Below are 13,056 nucleotides of genomic sequence, written 5' to 3' on the forward strand. Positions count from 1 at the left end.
ATAAAATGGAATGTTTAATAATAAAGTAATGCTTAAAGGTTTATGACCACTTTTTTTTTTTTTTTTTTCCCAGTACATTTATAGGTTTAAGATTTTATTGTCCTCTTTTGTGCCACAGCATGCTTGCCCCCAGGCCACAGGTCTTTCAAACTCTAGGTGGATGACAGAAAGCCTTTATCAGCAATAGGCATTTAAGTATCAGGCATTTTGATCTTGTGCCTCCAATGATCTTGTATCAGGGCCAGGGAATCGCCCTGTAACCCAGATCAGGAAATGAGGTAAGAAACACTCACACACTTCAGCCCACCTAATTTCAATGATCTCGTTTGCAGCATGTTCCCCCAAAGCATGAATATGGGAATGACTGGAGCCAGACCACAGGTGTTTATCTATTTGTTTATCCAGTTCAGTGTGTCCTCCAACACACACCTCTTCAGAACAGCATACTCAGTCCTATTCAAAGATTCATTACTTAGGGAGGAAGATAAATAGGCCTTAAATACCCGACTGATAGATGTATTTTCAAATGTACAGTACTTGGTTATAACTCATAGGGTCTACATTACCTCTTACTGACTTTCCATGCTCTTAAAATAGAAAATTCAATAAACTAGGAGAAGCAAAATTCATTACATGTGTTTTTAGCATAAAGCCATATTCTTGCTGCACTCTGCTTAGATTCTTTTAAATGTATACAGTGGTACTAAAGTTTCATGAATTGCCAAGAATCATTTAATGCTACTCTCAACTGAAATGCAATAGAAGAGTTGATTCAGAAGGGCATTCTTTATATTTTTTTTTCAGCCACTGATGCATCAAAGCATGGAAGTATCAAAACATTTTCAGTAGTTATGTGTTATACTCGAAAGCAAAATAAACTATTCTCTACTTGCAGGTAGTGATGTAACTGCAGTAGTGTAGTCCTGAGCTAAACAAAACAAAGCAGACAAGGTAGGAATATCTATAAAAAAGAGTATCTGTAAAAAATAAAATAAAATAAAATAAAATTAAATTAAATTAAATTAAATTAAAATGGTGTGAACATTTGTAATGTATCATTTTCAGCCAGTAACTTTACTATCAGCTTTGAGAGATATAATTTTATCTACAAATAACTGTTAAATAAGAATGGATATTTTCTGCTCATGGTTTAGTACATGCAAATCAAAATGAAGAAAGCTATCAATAAGTCATCATTTGATCAAGAGATATACAGCAAAAAAAAATATCTTTAATCAGCATTTAAAGATTGTCACAGAGTCATAGAATCATCTAGGTCGGAAAAGACCTTCAAGATTGTCAAGTCCAACCATAAACTTGACCTACCATGTACTCAAATTTGGATCATGAACACATATTCGATGGTATAGTCTTCTGTGATAATTTGGGTTGATTCCTGTCTCAAAACACCTGGAAAGACTATTTCACATGTGCAAATGACACGGTCTGACTACAGATAACTATGCATTCATACTTTCACAACTGGCCTCCAAAGTCAAGGAAATTTTGATTGTAAATACAATTTTATACTTGAATTAAAATAACAACACAATTTTAATAATAAATTACAAGTAAGACTGCACAGTTAGACAAAGGTGTAATCTTACATTACTTCTAAGAAAAGCCTGAATAGCAGTAGCATCTCCTAGCATCCATGCTATGGATTCCCTGAGCTAGAGGCAGTTTGTGTGTTTAATATTAACCCATAGCGGATTTTCTCTGTCATGAACTTGACTTTTTCTTTTTCTTGAAGGTAACTGAACTGTGCTGCCCTAGACCATACTGGCACCTGGAGATGTTCTCGTAGCTGATACAAACACCCCCTCAAAAAAAATATTTCTTTAAATTTACTTTTCATTGGTTTTTAGTTGGGAAAAAAAAAAAAAAAAAAAAAACAACTAATTTTTGAACACCGGACAACGCAGCTGTTTAGTGAATGATAATGCATAGAACATGTGGTTGCCATCAGTCAACGTGAAATCTGGTTCGCACCAGGACAAACACCAACTGAACAAAAAAACTTATTTTTTTCTGGGTAGATTATAACACGCGGTACGTTCACAACTGGTTTATAACTAAATGATACTGAAAAACTCTACTGCTACATGTTAATATTCCAATCGGTTTATTTTATCTGACTGGCAAAACTCAGCCACAAGTGTTAAGTATTTGGATCTCCACGTTCACCAAAGGGATTCATGACCACTGTTAGCAGAGGCCTGAAGTCTTCCCAGACTTGTAGGTGAACTGAATGTAGACTTAAAAATACACACAGCACCACACAACGTGGCATTTTCTTCTGAGAAAGAGCAGTCAGGCATTGGGACGGGTTGCCCTGGGAGGTGGTGGAGTCACCATCCCTGGGGGGTGTTCAAGGAAAGGTTGGACGTGGTGCTTAGGGACACGGCTTAGTGGGTGACATGGGCGGTAGGGGGATGGTCGGACCAGATGATCTTGGTGGTCTCTCCCAACCTTAATGATTCTGTGATTCCACGATTTCACACCGCGCCGACCGGCTGACGCGCCTCAGCCAGACCGGCGCCCCAGCCCGGCCGCCATTTTGTGTCAGCGCGGCGGCGCCCCGTGCTCCCCCTCCAACCCCCCGCCCCCTCCCGCAGCGCCCGGCGCCGCCGCGGTGACCACGTGACCGCGGCGAGCGGGAGGCGGAGCGGCGCGACGTAAGCGGGAAGGGCTCGGGGGGCGGCGGGGCGGGAGGGGGCGGCGGGGGAACGGCGGAGGGAGGGGGGAGTCGGGGAGGCGTGGGGGGAGCGGGGAGAGGGGGGCTGAGGGAGGCGGGGGCCGCGGCGGGCGCGCGGCCGCGGCGAGCACGCGCGCGGCTCGCGCCAGGCGCTCGACTCCGCCCCGCCCCGCCCCGCCCCGCCCAACGGCCGCTGAGCGGCCGTTGGGCGGGGCGGGGCGGGTCCCTGAGGGGGTTGAAGGTCCCCGAGTTTTCTTTGCGGCTGCTATGGATGGGTGCTGTTCCCTCTCAGCATGCTCTACAGCCAGGCACTTGAGTCAGTTTCACTGTTATTTTTAACACGCTGCGCAAAGCAGTGGGAAGGTTGAGAAGTTAGGAGGAAATTCTTCACTCGGAGGGGGGTGAGGCACTGGCACAGGTTAACCAGAGGTGGTGTGAACACCTGAAGGTGTTCAAGGCCAGGCTGGACAAAGCCCTATGCAACCTGATCCAGTGGGCGGCATCCCTGCCACCTGCAGGGGGTTGGAACTGGACAATCTCTGAGGTCCCTTCCAACTCCTTTTATGATCCATTTGTCCTATAAGGACTACAGTTAATAGGAACTCTCCCCTGTTTGAGGGGCTTCCCTATTAACATCCATGCTGAACATTTGAGAGATTATTGTGGTTTATGCTCTCTACTGTAACATCACTTAAAGCAGCAGCTTTTCCATGCTTGGTGCTTGTCCACCCAGTTCTTTGGTTAATGCTTTCCTGTATGGAGACCAGTACTTCACAGAATCACAGAATCATATAGGTTGGAAGAGACCTCCTAGATCACCGAGTCCAGCCTCTGACCTAACACTAACAAGTCCTCCACTATACCGTATCACTAGGCTCTACATCTAAACGTCTTTTAAAGACCTCCAGGGATGGTGACTCAACCACTTCCCTGGGCAGCCTGTTCCAATGCCTAACAACCCTTTCAGTAAAGAATTCCTTCTTGTAGCTAAGGAGATTGAGCCAGTTACTAGAAATGTCTCCATGGTGTTCTGAATCCTTTTTAAGGAAAATTAATTTTTTGGGGGGAAGCCAATGGGAAGCTTAGATAGACAAACAGCAGAACACCAAGTAGACTCTAACCTCATAATATCTTTTTAATTAGCCAATATTTCATTGTGATTTTTTTTTCCTTATCTTGCTCTTCCATTGAATTGGAATTAATGCAGTACACAGAGATACTGAAAAAAAAAATGAAGCTGGTGATCTAGGAAAGCTGCTTCACCTCTCTTCAGATAACTTTCCTGTACCATCGTTTTTTTCCCCCCTTCTCTCTCCAGTACTTGTGCTTGTACGTATAAGTACTTGTTCCTTGTTCAGTTGTTATCTGCAACTCAACACTACAGTTAGGAAAGAAAAAAGCTATTAATTGTCAACAGAAGATAAGTTGAAGGAAGATCTCTCAGGGATTTAAAATAAATATTTTTTAAACTTAAATTATTTCTCTGAGACTCTGGAATTATACTTTTTTTTTTTTTTTTTTTTTTTTCCAGTGTGCAGTTTTATAACTGGATCCACATGCATTTTCCAGAAATATAATAGTTTTAACCACTGTGATTGGGAGATTTCTATCAGTTGTTAATTTCTTTTACTTTTAAAATTACAGATTCTTCTGTGTAACTTTCAGTAGGTTACCAAAAGAAATTTGCTCCCCAAATTGCTGGGAAGGAGCTGTGCACTTTATGTAATAGGGGGTAGTAACCAGTGACCAGATCCTAGAGAATGGTATTGGATTGTGCTGAACAATAGTTTTAAGATTTAAATAGGTTTCACAATCACAGCTTAAATTTTATGTTGAGGTACCTATAATTTGACCGTTGTGCCAGAGATATCAACTCTTTCTGAAATATCTGGATCTTATACTTTGCTTTTAGTTCAGCTTCTTGTTAGTGACCCAAGCCTACATTTTTCTATTAATTAATATTATAATTTTTTCAGAGTTTTTTTTTATCCTCATTGAAATCTTTGCAAGAAGAACCAGATCTTAGTTCCTATGTGTTAGTAGAGTTCTTCTGTTGTAAATAATTGTGTTTTAACACTTGAAAAAGAGTCATTCTAGTTCTAGATCCAAGTTGAAAAACGTAGAAGTTAGAGTTCATATTACAAAGTTTGGACAAGCTGAAGCCCCAGAATTCCTGTTATAAACCTAAAACCAGTATCAGTCAGTGTGGAATGAACACTCTTAGTTTTACATAGGTGTGGGCAATTTTCTGTTTGTTTTTCCAGCTAAATTTTTTGTCTTTAAAGATGAGAAATACGATTCCATTTCATGTATTAAGAGAAAAATATCAATTGCCATTGCCTGGGGTGCACCCTGTAAATCCTGAACTGCTGGGAAAAAAAACATACACTGAGTTGTAGAAATAATATGCTACTCTTTCTATGGAAGGGATTTAGTATTTTTATTTTTAAAACTGGTATTTTTCTGAACTGTTATTTAGAGTCCTCCATGCAAAGGGGAACGACCCATTGGATAACTTTTCTCTAGCTTTGCAAAAGTTACTGATTCATGCTAGAAATAAATTAATCTGCAAATACCAAAAGAAATTTTTGATTTTCTACTGTAGCTAAGCTGTAGGATGCTTCTGTTCATTTTTCAGTAAAATGATTAATCATGTCCTCCTCAAACTATTTGTCTTTAGCTGTGCTCTTAGTTTTACAGAGCCGAGAAATTTAGCTGGGAGCTGAACTTGTCATAAATCCCAGGCTCAAAATCAATATGGTGGTGTAAGGTTACTACAGAGCACACAAAATACCCTCTTAGAAAGCCCCACAGTGACCTCTAATGTTCAAGGATAAAACCCGAGTTGTTGAAATAAAGGAATATTTTTCAAAGGCATAATTTTGCATGTTAGTTTGTACTTTTAGTTTATTAATGTGCCACAGGCTGTAGATAGTGGTTGCTAGGTTTCATGGAAATAGTAGATTTTGGAGTTAGTTCTAATTCCTGGCTGTTTTGAGCAAATAAACACAAGGCTTTCTTTGCAGCAGTTGCAGGAGAACTATTTATTTTTGTAAAGTACACTGAAAATGGAAAACATCATTCAAATACTAAACAAGTTCCCTCTATTCTTTCTTTTGGAATTATTTGTACTGTATTAAATATTATTGTCTCTTGTTTTTTTGTCCTTACATACGCAATAGATACTTGTGTAGTTTAAAGATTTGTAGCTTAGAAGCTTGTTTCTTACATTTACTCATTTGATTTTGCATTCAGCTAGAAGAAACTCCCCTGTTTTGTGTACTAAACTTGTTCTTAATCCAAATAGAAAAAACTTGTTCACTTTTTTTTTTTTTTTTTCCTAGAGTTTGATTCAGAAAGACCACAACTAACTGCAGTGGCAGCTTCGTGGTACTTGAAAGAAATACATAGATAAATGTGTAAATGAATTAAAAATCAAAGGTTATGTTATTATTTACTGTAAGTATAATTTAGAAATTCACTCTGTTCAGAAGCAACACCTCATTTATGCAGTCTGCCTGAGACCATAGCAGCAGCTGGCAGTTGTTTGCAAAGGGTGCTTCAAATCAATTTATAAAATTAACTTGCCTTGCATGCATTGAATCTTTAAGCTGAAAGGCAACACAGAACTTTCAGGTGCAAGAAGATAAAAGCCTTTTATGTTGATCACTTAAATGTGTTCCAAAACCGAAGCAATTCAGTACTTTCCTCTGTGTGGGATATATATGAATGATTATTAGTTTATTTGAAGAGACAGAAACAGGAATAAAAGCAGTAACTGTACTTTTCAGGTTAGACTGGCTGGTGCGCTGCCAGTCATCTGTGGGACAGTTCTTGAAGACTTTGCTTACACGTGCAAAACCAAATCCTGAGTAACTTGGCAGACGTGAGAGGTGACTGATTACTCCCCATTCTGAACTAATTACTACTTTAATTGCTGTAATTGTCACCTACAGTTACATTTTCTTCCACTTTTGCTTTGTATTTCAAGAATAAAATGTTTTCATTGGAAATGCACAGTTGTTCATGAAGTTAAAATTCAGGTCCTTGATGCATACAACTAATTAGTAAGAATAAGCTATTTATTTCTGGTCACAAACATGTGGATTGAGCCTCTGTACATGGGATAGATCCCAGTGATGGGATATGGTAGTAATATTAGCTCGAAGGAAGAATCAGTTCCACAGTAAACTGATTTTTCCCCCATTAATAATTCTGTGATAGATCAGGTTGTTGATTGTTGTATTCTAAGCTTTTTTGCTTTGATGTGGTTTATAAGCTGAAAGGTCATTGTGTTGGTCTGTCTTCGTCTGCTTCAGGAACTTCTATGGATGTTTTTATCTCCAAGAAGATTACTAAACCTGAATTTTACTGATGATTTTTTGCGCTGTGGTATAATGGAAATAGTTCTTCATAATTGACAGTGATGGGAACTGTCACATGAATATTTGTAAATTAAGCTTTAATTCAAACTAAATAAATGGTATATAGTGGAGTTAAAGCTAACAAATGCTGCTGTTATGTATTTGGAACAGTTAAAACAGCTAGATCAGGACAAAATGGTCAACCTAGGAGAAACGGAACAGCAATGCATTATAGAGCAAACATCCACAGCTATTGAACATGCTGATTAGGTTAGGATCTGCCACTTCAGAATGCAAACAAAATGTTTGCAGGGCAGAATGGTAACTAAGGTAACACGTTTCTGTACCCTTTTACTGACATACTTGTCAGGCTGCTTAACTTAGCCTGTGCGTAAGTTCTGCTTTTGTTTCCAGTTGTGCCTTGGCTTGTTTTTGCTGGGGCTGTTATGGGCATGTAACCTGAAGATAAGGGGAACTTTCTTTGCGGTTAAAAGAAAAATCTAGAACCGAGTTGAGTTTAGTTGAACGGTGTCAGTATGATACAAGTCCACAGAACCTCCGTCAATGCTTCAGACGGCTTAAAGGCCTTAAACAGAGAGTTAAGTGTGTTTCTGTCCAGTCTCTGTATTGCAGTTGGTGTTAGTCCGCAGTTAGGAGCTAACTCCTCAGTTCAGTGGATATTTGTGTTTAGTTTCCTACATAACCTTCAAAGAAGAGCCTTTTAAGTGCCTGGTTTCTGCCGGGCAGGATGGTAACTGGAGTTTGATTGTTCTCAACTTCATTTTCTTCTGGCTGCCTAGATTTGGTTATTGTCAAAGTTCTGTTTTGGATACTAAACGTTAGCTATTGTCTGCGTGTGGCTCTTACGGTCACCCGACCATACCTGGTTATAAGCTTATCACATTTGCTGTGGCTGTGTCTCTACCAAACAGTAATGGAGCAGTCACTTCCCTGAGGTGCTGCATTTCCCACCTTGTAATAGAGCAGTATTATTTAATGACTGTCATGCCTGACTATGACTATAATGACTATCCCATGACTATGTGCCAAGGGAACACACGGAGGTTATTAATATGGTGGAGGTATGCTGCTGAAAAGCTGTAAGGAGAGCATGAGTACATTAGTAGATTAGAAATGTCACCATTACGGTGGAATAATACCAGGATGGGGTTGTCTTTAATAAAGGATAAATGAGAGCTCCTTCTGGAACTAGACATTATTTTTAAATAAAAACTTCACATAGACTAATCTATTTTGATTCTTCTGTAGCAGTCATCACCATTTTGTCTGTGCATCAGCCTATACTTGGATAAATTTATATGAATTAAATTAGCTTACTATAAAGCATGTATACCCTCCCCCTAACAAAAATTTCTTAGTGCAAAAGTCACCAAAATGTGTGACAGATTGGAAATGAGTGTCAGGCTGCATGGCACTATTACGCTGGCCTTGTTTCAGGAAAGACTGCAGGAAAGGCACATGTGAAAAAGGTCACACAAATTCTGATACTGAGCAGCATCCTATTCATTATGGTTGTTAAACTCGGTATAGCCTTGTCATCAAGTTGTACCGGTCTTGCTTAAAACAAGAGCTCTTGTTTCTTGCTGAATTTTGTGTTTCATAGGATGGAACAGAATCTGTCTCATGTGTTGGTATTTTGGTACGGAAGTCTGCCTTGTTTTCAAACCATAGATACCTGAATATATGATGTCATTGATTTATAGAAAAAAACATGCCAAGGCAGGAAAGTTGGTTATTTCAGTGGAACCTGGAGTTACCGTAGTATATATTGTACAGTTACTCATTCCTGAACGAGATTAAATAGGTCATTTCTTGCTAACATAGTCTTGGCTGGGCAGTTGTTTTGCATACAGGTTGTAATTCCCTCCTTCCTGTTTCTCACATGCCTTCTTGTAGAAACACTTCAGGGGCCAATTTCTTGCCTTTGTGGATGACTGCTAATGCCTTGTTTTTACAGCTATTTTTCCTATCATACTTCTGTGGGTAATTTTTAAGTACTTAGATTTGCAAATATATTGTAACCTGGGGCTTTCTGAATATTACTTGATGACTTTCTGCAGGCTGTTTGATAAACAGTGTCTTCTAATGTGCAGGCAAGTATAAGAAAAATAAACATTTCGTACATAGAGAGCTATCTAAATAGCATCTCAGCTCCATATGTTGTAGTACTCACGAGAGGCTCATTATAATCCCTGGACCTTTTGTGCACCAAATACTTCAGTCCAGATAATGCTGTGCTCCATCTGCCTTAATCTCTGAGCTGCACAATGTGAAATTCTTAATGCTTTGACCTGCTGTATGCTGGCATTTTTGATCTTGGATTTTTCTTGTCCATGTTGCCATTTCAGACAAGTTTTCAAGGTTGCTACTTTGAAGTTTGTCAGTTCTATAGAATTACTCAGTTAGTTATTTTTCCTAAAATAAGTGTAATTTATAAATGGTGTAAAGTGTATTCATCTGTAAAATATTCTTCTGTGTTTTGCTTGATTGTTTCTTTTACACCATCTTTTAAGTGTTAGGATTTGTTAATTTTATTCAAGGTGTTGCTGACTGGGCAGAGATCCAGAAATATGTGTTGATGAACTTAGTGAGGGTCCTTTTATTTATTTATTTATTTATTTAAGCAAAGAGTCCTTTGCTTGCTCCATTGGCATACATGTAAACCTGCTAAGTATTTATCTGTCAGCATAAAACAGACATGGATGGCACTGGATTTCAGAATTTCACTCTGGAGCTGTGATGCTCATAAAATCTACAGTTAGTTTAGAAGTCTTTTAAATTTTACATACCAGAGAGTTCACTCAATATTCATTAAATAATGGTAGTTCAGAAAGGTATTTCCTACCCTTCTGGAAAGAACTTTTTATTATATAGAAGGACTTAAGGTTAAAGACAGATTTCTTTGTAAGTAATTCTTATCGATCTGTTAAAATGTGCATGCATATATTTATTATGTTTGGGAAGAGGGACTTGTACAGTAGAGTAATCTACAGGTTTGCTCAGTTTGTGTCCAGGAAAAAGCTGGCCTTTCCTGTAGGGTATGGGGAGCCAGGAGACTTCTAGAACGTGGCGTATGAGTAGAAATGATGAATTTATCCATGAGGGTATAAAAGATAAAGCCAGTGGTTTGCTCAGTTGTGCAAGGAAAGAAGAGGAAAGAAAAGAAAAAAGGAAAATTCAGGGCAAGTAGAGAAATTCCTCAGCTCTTGCTGGCTTTGGTGGCTTTGAAAATCAGTTGCCTGTAGAGGTGCTGTTGGTGTTTTGCTGTGCCTTGTAATGCTGTGTATGTCCAAACCCACAAAAGTAGGACCTGAACTCCCAGCTTTGCCCACAGCTGCTTAATACTCCTGTTATTTTCATGGCCAAGTGATGTACCGAGAACACAGCATTTTATCATACCTTTTTTAACCTGGTTGCTAGATTGTGTGTCAGTGTTAATTGGCTTGTAGCTCCAAGAGCATATGGTCGGTCTCCTGTGGATTGCCTGGCCAATTACTTTCCTTCAGATATTGGAATTTTCTGTAGATACCAGCATGGGTCTTTTGCAAGAAAATTACAGCAAGATCTGTGGATGGATTTGGTAAAAGGGATGGGGTCAACATTTATACTTCACTATTAATGAAAGTAGGTTGGACTATGAGGAATTTAATAAGTTTGTCTAATTTCTTAAAGTTTGCAATAAAAAAAAAAATCCTAAATTAGTCATATTCTGTTAGATTTGTCAGACAAAGTCTTTAAACACAAAGAGCAACTGTACATAGAAAGTGGAGGAGACTGTTGTGGGCAGTATCCAAAAATTGCGTTTTGAGACTACCATTTCTGTAAAAGTCGAGAGGCCGGAGATACACCAGACCTCACAGTGGAGGAGAATGTTCCAGCCAGAAAACTGGAGAAGTGAGGTTCAGACTCAGGGGATTAAGGGAAGGGTGTTAAGGTGTATGAGGTGGTATAGGTTGTTAAAACAGTAGCTGGTTCCTAGGGTTCTGTTTTTATGTGGAGTACTTCTAAAGGTAAATCTGTGCTGACTGAGGCAATAGTATCTTTTGATAGATTGGTTCCAGTAATGAGTTCTTACACAGTAAGATGGGAATAAAGCATTTTAACTTTTGTTTTGAATCGGTGAGTTTTTTGTTGTGTTCCACAACCTATTCCAGATTCTTTGTGAAAGCTTTTGATGTAAATTGGATTATTTTTTAATGAAATGTACAGGAAGGAAATATAATTGTATTACAAACATTAAATATGTTTACTCTTTTTACAAGTTAGGCTTCAGTTGTGTGCAAAAGTGATAGGTGATGGTGAAATATTTCCACATTTAAGAAAAAAAAAAAAAAAAGTAAAAGGGATTTAAAACCTTGTGAAGGTGAATGCCAGAATTGATGGTAAAGATGTTGCAGTCTTTTTGAAGATAGATCTTGTCATTGCAAAGCTATTAATATCCATAAAGAATTCAAGTGAAGAATATGCTGACGGTATATTTTGTAGAACTGGGTTTCCTCTCGTAATTGTAATGCATTATAGAGATAAGTAGCCATATCTGTGACAGAAATACTGCTTTCAGTATTATTTCATCAGAGTGATTTGAGTTTGTGCTTTGCATACAAATAGTTCATCACCTCCATATTTCTGGAAATGGAACAAAAAACAATACTGTGGAAGTCTGAATATACTGTTAAGAGCATTGAAACAAACTGTATATTTTTGTTGAAAAATAATTCTTTGTCCTTGAATATAAACATGTCCTTGAATATAATCATGAAGGACTGGAAAGTTCAGGGCAGAGTCTGTTCTCTTCTATTCCTGTCTGCCTGAATGACGATGTGATAGAAGGAGCAGGGACTTCACAAACTGATCTTTTACAGGCTCCACCAGGTACTCATTAGACAGAAACAAAGGTTTAAATTGGATTTGCCGATAGGCGAAGAACTGCATTTCTTAAAATACACTACTTAGGAGTCTTGTCTTTCTGCTAAAAGAAGTTTCTTGAATTGAACTTCTGGGGCTGCTCAAGCACTTCTCCATGCAGTGCTGTTCAGGCATTGTCTCCCCCATGGCTTCCACAGCTTAACACAGTCTGTCACACCCTTATTTCAAATTGAGAGGTTAATTAACATCACATTGAGTGATATCTTAAAAAAAAAGTCCTCAAGTTCGACAGCTTTGTAAATTACGCTGCAAGATCTTACCTTTTGAGATCATTTCCTTCCAAGCCCACCCAGGTCATGACCAACCCGCTAGGAGGGCCTGCTGCAGTAGAGCCAGGAGCACGGGCTGCTTTGTTGCTGGCTGGCGGGCAGGCAAGAAAATGACGCTTTGGTGAAATAGGCTTGCACCTTTGCAGCAGTACCCAAGTGATGATTAAAACTGATGTTTGCAGTTATCACAAGGGTAGAAATGACACACGACTTTTGTGTGTGAAACTAATAAAGAACTGCTAATGTATTGTAAATGGTCAGCTTTTCCTTTACGTAACACAACCTATCTTTAGGGGCTCATGAATTTATAACTACTAGCTTATGGGGAGAGAATTACTTGCAGCATTTTACTTTTGAACTCCAGCTGAATGTTCTGAAATAGGTTATTTCTATAAAGTTGATACAACTATCTATATATTTTTTTTTAGAAATACGTAGTTGAATTTTATGTGGTTATATCAGTTTGCTTCTTGTTTAGCCGAATTGTTATCCAGTCATTTTTATCAAGTACTGCTGCTAGCAGGGGATCACTAGAAATGGTCAAATTATGTAAAGGGTAAATGTCAAGTATCAAATTTTCTTCTGTACAGTTGACTTTTAAATTTTGATGAATATTGCTGTTTTCATTTTTATGTGCACATTCATTTTTTCACTGTGGATATAGGGATAACAGTATAAGATATTGAGATAACAGTGTAACAGATAAGAAATCTATTCTTAACTCCTCACTCCAGTGATATAGACAATATTATTACTTAAAAATTGCTTCATAATGACT

General features: G+C 38.5%; 1 protein-coding gene across 1 annotated transcript in view; it reads left to right on the forward strand.

Annotated features, from left to right (window-relative positions):
* The first annotated feature begins 2,591 nt into the window (after window positions 1–2,591).
* Window positions 2,592–13,056, forward strand: part of IMMP2L (inner mitochondrial membrane peptidase subunit 2) — a 436,484-nt gene continuing 426,019 nt past the window's right edge. The window contains exon 1 of the mRNA XM_035332214.1: window positions 2,592–2,678. The gene's annotated coding sequence lies outside the window, so the exon portion shown is untranslated. The remainder of the gene's footprint in view (window positions 2,679–13,056) is intronic.

This window comes from Oxyura jamaicensis, chromosome 1 (genome assembly GCF_011077185.1).
Source record: "Oxyura jamaicensis isolate SHBP4307 breed ruddy duck chromosome 1, BPBGC_Ojam_1.0, whole genome shotgun sequence".
In the NCBI taxonomy this organism is placed as follows: domain Eukaryota; kingdom Metazoa; phylum Chordata; class Aves; order Anseriformes; family Anatidae; genus Oxyura; species Oxyura jamaicensis.